General features: G+C 33.2%; 1 long non-coding RNA gene across 7 annotated transcripts in view; it reads left to right on the top strand.

Annotated features, from left to right (window-relative positions):
- Positions 1–3,009, top strand: part of LOC107195316 — a 173,908-nt gene extending 170,899 nt beyond the window's left edge. For 3 of the 7 annotated variants that reach the window (XR_003044778.1, XR_003044780.1, XR_003044771.1), the window contains one exon: positions 2,639–3,005. This is a non-coding gene — a long non-coding RNA (uncharacterized LOC107195316). Of the gene's footprint in view, positions 1–2,638 lie in introns of all 7 variants that reach the window. The other 4 variants (XR_003044773.1, XR_003044779.1, XR_003044772.1 and 1 more) reach the window with 4 other exon arrangements.
- Positions 3,010–5,569: the final 2,560 nt, after the last annotated feature.

The following is a 5,569-nucleotide window of genomic DNA, read 5'->3' as shown; positions in this document are numbered from 1 at the left end:
TCTGAAATGTAGACAATATATATTTATCATAGAAATATATACAGGTGGGAAAATTCTCTTCAATACAACAAATATTCTCTTCAATATAATAATTAAACTTAGTATGTGAAATATCTTATTAATAAAATTGAACTTTCTGTAGGTATTAAAATATAAACACCCAAATTCTTTAAATAGGCAGAAATTATATTCGCCTTTTTCTTCACTAATAGATTGACATGGGCTTAAGGACCTTTTGGTCACACGAGATTTCTCTTTCATGAAAATTTGCTGTATATGAATCAGCAGAGCAATTTCCATCTCAATGGTTAATCAGATCATGACAATAGCCTTGTCATATAATTTTGACAGTTCAATAGTACTCATTAAAATGAGATTCTGTGTATAATATTACATTTTATAACATCAGCAATTGCACATTTTCTTTGTGTTATTTAATACAAAATATGTGAAAGCATATTCCATGAACTGATTTAAAGAGGTTCCTTAGTCAAACAAGTTTGGGCAAGTTAAGCAGAGATCTCAGTGCTTTTTATATATTCATGTGCATTTTGATTATCCCAAAAAAAATATGTTATGCAGTGTTTCCAGAACTTCTTCAAACCATGGGTGTTGGGGGGAGCATAGCTTCTGAGGAACAAATATGGGAAGCATTGATTGATAGATTGCATATAAGCTGCAAGGTAAAGCGGAAGGAGTTCTGAATTTGAAGTTAGACTACCTCGGTTTGTGTTCTATATTCCTTACTTTCTTACTACTGTATAATTATAAACAATTTATTTAACTTCTCTGAGTCTCATTTTTCTCACCTATGAAAAAGGAATGTAGTAGCTTGTTTCCACAATAGCCACTATCAATTTCCTCCTTCCCTACATGCACCAGCCATTCTTCCATGAAGAGATGTAATCTATATCTCCACCCCTAGGAATCTGGGCGGGTTCTGTGACTCACTTTTGGCCAGTAGAATACGGTGGAAAGTACATCTAAGTCTAGGTCACAAAAACCTCACTGCTTCCATCTTGGTCTCTTGGAACACTCACTCTGGCTGAAGCCACCTATTATATAAAAAGTCTGACTAGCCTGAGGTCACTATGCTGTGAGGAAGATTAAGCTAGCTATGGGGAGAGACTGTGTGTGTGCACACATACACACACACACACACACACACACACACACACACACACACACACACACAGAGCCGTGATCCCAGACTTATGGCTCCAGAAGAGCCATTACAGCCTTCTCCAGCCATTCAATCAACTCTACCTAAGACCTTAATTATTGTGGAGCATAAATGAGTCGGCCCCATTGTTCCCTGTCTGAATTCCTGACCCACAAATTTGTAAGAATAATATAATTTTTGTTTTGTGACACAAAAGTTTAGAGTAATTTGTTATATAGTGGTATATAACTGGATAGGTTCAATGAGCTAAATTAAAGTATCAGTTTTAACTTGATACTTGGCATAAACAGTTGCTTATTAACATTAGTTTTTTCTTTTATCTCCAAAGGGCTTCCATCATGTGGCATATATGCCCAAGATCGTGTCTATTAAGTAGATCTTGATGTTGAAGAAAAATAGAGGTGATGGCAGGAAAAAATTCAATACTCTAAATATCTAAAAACACCAAAAAATATGTATATTTGTGGGGTGAATATCTGGGTGAAAGAAGGTCTATTTTGAGATTGACCAACACTAAGTCATTCTAAGCAAGGACTGTAAATTGTTTCCTATTTTCTGTCCCTACATTTGCAGTAATTTAAAAATATGTCTGCAATTGTTTTGACTCTCACCCCATTGAGAAGTTGAGTCTATGTCCTCTCTCCTTAAAAATGGGTGGGATTTTGTGATTGGTTTGACCAACAGAGTAGTGCAGAATTATTGCTATGTGACTTTCAAGTTAGGTCATAAAAGATGATTCAGCTTCTATCTTATAAGCTGAAATATTTGCTCTTGAAGCTACCATTAAACAGTATGATAGTTACAAAGAAGCCCAAACTAGCCAATGTAGACAGACTACATAAAGAGGCCCAGAGACTCCATGAAGAATGAGAAATACCTGAGCAGTTCCTAGCTTCAGCACCCTGCTATTCCAGGTTCGATCATTGTCTGAGTGCCACCATAGGAGAGATCCATAGCCAGAACCACCCAAACTAGTTCTTCCCTAAATTCCTGGTGCACAGAAGCCATAAGAGATAATAAAATAATTGTTCTTGTAAGCTACTAACTTTTGTGGTGATGTGGGGGTAGGAGCTAATTAAAGCCATATTCATCAAAGTATGTTGTTAAAGCACTAGACTATGTTAAGTTTTTGTCACCAGATGGTGCCCATTTGTCCTTTTTGTGTGTGATTCTATAAAATTAGGTAATTTTTAATCACTCAAGTGTCTGTGAACTTAAATGACAAATTTATTAGCAAGCAAAATGCCTTCATTTGTTAGGCTAACTAAAATTGCAAAAAGTTAAAGTGCATAATTTCTTTTTTCAACTTTCAAACACTCCAGTCATTATTATGTCTTCTAGTGAGCACATTCTTCCCCTGGCTATTAAGGCTTTGTCCAGAGTTTGTGGAAACCAGAAAAAAAGTTTTTTTGAATATGGTGCTACTCACACTTCTTTTCTTTGATCCCTATCCAGGACAACATGAATAAAAGTGCTATTTTTACCCTTCTCTGTGCCGTCTATGATCAACCTACTTTGTATGGCTAGAGAGAAGTGAATGTTTTGGAATAGAAGAAATTTCAAGGGAGAGTGGACAAGTACTTGAGGGCCAATCTAATGTAAGTCCCCTCTCATACTATTACACTGAAATCTGCATAGTTCCTACGTTACACTCATCAGTGTTTGATTAATTTGATATGAACCCCAAATCTACACACTTTCAAAAGCCAAGATTTCCAATTGCTTCTGAAACTTACTTCCAAACGTTTCTATCTGCTCTCCACATAATTGAAAGTGAAGAGACTGGTCAGCTTCTTCATCTAATTTCACAGAAAATCACCTCGCAAGTAAGATTACCAGGAGTTCAACAATTTTGCTGTAAATCTTAAAGGCCATGGAGAGTTGATAAATCATGGAGTACAGGGCCTTCTTTCACTCCACTGGCTCTCATCATCTTTCTCCTTATGTTTCTTCATCTTCTTTCTTTTTCCCTTTTCATATTCTGGTTTCTTGCAATTCTCACCCAATAACTCTTTTGAATTTTAATTTTAAAAAGCATGTTTAAAAAACTAAGCTAAAGTGGCATTTAGAGAGAAATATATAGCCTTAAATGCTTGAGCTGAAAAGGAAGAAAAGAAAAAAATTAAAGAGACGAGCATCCAACTTAAGAGAGGGTTTATAAAAACCAATCATGCATTTTTAGAAAAGACTAATTAATCTACAAACTTCTGGCAAGTTTTATCAAGTAAAAAGGCAAAGACACAAAAATATTAAGAAAGACAAAGGAAACAAATATTAAAATGATAATATATTGTTATAAAGAACTTTGTCTATACATTTAAAATTTTAGGTAAATATTCACATTTCTAAGAAAATGTAATTACTAAAGTTGACTCAAGAAGAAATAAAATGCTTAAATTAGTAGCTTAAAAACTCCTCTCACAAAAAGGATACGAGCAAAACACAGGTTTTATAGGTCATTTCTATAAACATACAAAGAACAAACACACATATAACAAATTCCGGAGGAAAATTCAACTCTTTTTATTTGACCAGTATATGTTTGATATCAAAACATGACTCTGAGAAAGGAGAATAATAGAACTATCTCATTGATTAAAATAGATACAAAATCCTAAATAAAACATTATCAAATAGAACAGTATAATGTGTAATAAAGATAATACATCATATCAAGTTGAATTTATCTCATCAGTGCAAGGTTGGATAAAATGGAAAATCTAATAAAATTTTCACATTAAGAGATTAAGAGTTTTATACAGTTATCTCTGTTATCTACAGGAGATACATTCTAAGACCCTCCATGGATGCCTGAAACTACAAATAGTACCAAAACCTATATATACTAGTTTTTTTCTATATATACATACCTATGATAAAGCTTGGTTTATAAATTAGGCAATTTTGCATATGATTCTTACCATATATCTTAGCAACCTCAGCATACAATTTTTTTCTTTCCTTATTAAGACAAGAACTTTGACATTTTCACTTAAAGAAAGTACTTTATGGCTTCCCTTTGGAATATCTGAGTTGCCTGCATCACTACTCTCGCACTTTGGGACCATTATTAAGTACAATAAGGGTGACTTGAGCACAAGTACTGCAATACCGCAACAGTTGATCTTATAACCAAGATTGGTACAAAGTGACTAACTGGCAGAGAGAGTAAACAGCATGGGTACTCTGGACAAAGGGATGATTCACATTCTGGGTGAGATAGAGCAGGACGTCATGTGATTTCATTATACTAGTCAGAATGGTGTACAATATAAAACTTATGAATGGTTTTTTTCTGGAATCTTTTATTTAATATTTTCATACCATGGTTGACTGTGGGTAACTGAAACTGCAGAAAGTGAAACTGGATAAGGGGTGTGTGTGGGGGACTACTGTAATTATCTGATAATATGCAAATAAAATTTTAATGAAATTTAAAAAATTCCTGATTAAAAAAATGATTAAACTAAGAACATAAGAGAACTTCATTAATGTAATAATGGGCATCCAAAAAATTTACAACAAAATTCATACTTAATATAAGAATGTTAGAAGCATATCCTTAAAGAGCAGGAGCAAGACAAGGGCCTCTGTTATCAGCACTTCAGTATTTAGAAATGTCAACACCACACAGTAAAGGAAGAACTTAAAGATATAAGGATTAAAAAAGAAGAAATAGAAAACCATTATTTCTCAAATATGAGTTTATTGCCTCTATAGACAACCTAATTTATTAGAATTTATAAAAAAATTAGCAAGATACCAGAAAGAAAAATTAGTATTCAAGAACAAATTGCCCTCTACAATAATTTGTTATCGGATACACAATATAAAAATGCGTAAATTGTGACATCAAAAACATAAAAATAGAGACAGTAAAAGGGTACAGTTTTTGTTCATGATCCAAATTAAGTTGTCGTCAGCTTAAAATAGACTTATATTTATAAAGTGTTTTATGTAAGCCTTATGGAAACCAAAAAGAAAAAAAATCCTACAGTAGATGCATGAAAGAAAAAGAGAAGGGAATCAAAGCCTATCATTATAGAAAACCATCAAGTTACAAAGGAAGACAAGAAGAGAGGAAAAGATAAGATTCTTTATAACAAAGTTCTTTATAATGACTACAAAACATTTGGGAAAGCAAAAAATAAGATGACATTATTAAGTCCTTACCTACTAATAATTACTTTAAATCTAAATAGATTAAATTCTCCGAACAAAAGATATAGAAAGGCTGAATGGATAAAAAACAAACCCCACATATATAGTATATACAATAGACTCGCTGATTAGCCCTAAGTACACATAGGCTGAAATGAAAAGGATGGGAAAAGATATTCCATACAAATGGAAACCAAGAGAAGCAGAGATAGCTAAACTTATATT

This window comes from Pteropus alecto, unplaced genomic scaffold (genome assembly GCF_000325575.1).
Source record: "Pteropus alecto unplaced genomic scaffold, ASM32557v1 scaffold392, whole genome shotgun sequence".
Lineage (NCBI taxonomy): Eukaryota > Metazoa > Chordata > Mammalia > Chiroptera > Pteropodidae > Pteropus > Pteropus alecto.
Note: the sequence above shows the minus strand (reverse complement) of the source record. Positions and strands in the feature narration are given on the sequence as shown.